A 972-nucleotide genomic window follows, 5' to 3' on the forward strand; every position below is an offset into this window, starting at 1 on the left:
TGTCCCGCTTTCCTCTCCCCATCCTGGGGGCGCCAGGCGGGACAGGGGGAGACTGTCACCTGTGGGCCAGAGAGGCCGGCGTGGACAGTAGGGAATAGGTTTGGCGGCCACGTGGCCCCAGCACCCGGGTGGTCTTGAAATGATGACAGAAGTACGAAAGTCACGGAGGAGCCTCCAAGGGGAACGTCAGCGCTATTGCAGGTGGAGTTAAACTTCTAATTCTTAGACAGTCTTCATTAAATACCAATATGCAAAATGTGAAAAAAAGAAAAAGACGGGGCATCTTGAGGCTTGTTTACCATCACCAAGGATGCTGCTGCTGCTGCTAAGTCGCTTCAGTCGTGTCCGACTCTGTGCGACCCCATAGACAGCAGTCCACCAGGCTCCCCTGTCCCTGGGATTCTCCAGGCAAGAACACTGGAGTGGGTTGCCATTTCCTTCTCCAATGCATGAAAGGGAAAAGTGAAAGTGAAGTCACTCAGTGGTGTCTGACTCCTAGCGACCCCATGGACTGCAGCCTACCAGGCTCCTCCGTCCATGGGATTTGCCAGGCAAGAGTACTGGAGTGGGGTGCCATTGCCTTCTCCATCACCAAGGATACCAAAGCCTGAAAGATGATGCTGTGAAAGTGCTGCACTCAATATGCCAGCAAATTTGGAAAACTCAGCAGTGGCCACAGGACTGGAAAAGGTCAGTTTTCATTCCAATCCCAAAGAAAGGCAATGCCAAAGAATGCTCAAACTACCGCACAATTGCACTCATCTCACACGCTAGTAAAGTAATGCTCAAAATTCTCCAAGCCAGGCTTCAGCAATATGTGAACCGTGAACTTCCTGATGTTCAAGCTGGTTTTAGAAAAGGCAGAGGAACCAGAGATCAAATTGCCAACGTCCGCTGGATCATGGAAAAAGCAAGAGAGTTCCAGAAAAACATCTATTTCTGCTTTATTGACGATGCCAAAGCCTTTGACTG

This window comes from Bison bison, unplaced genomic scaffold (genome assembly GCF_000754665.1).
Source record: "Bison bison bison isolate TAMUID 2011002044 unplaced genomic scaffold, Bison_UMD1.0 scf7180017864223, whole genome shotgun sequence".
NCBI lineage: Eukaryota > Metazoa > Chordata > Mammalia > Artiodactyla > Bovidae > Bison > Bison bison.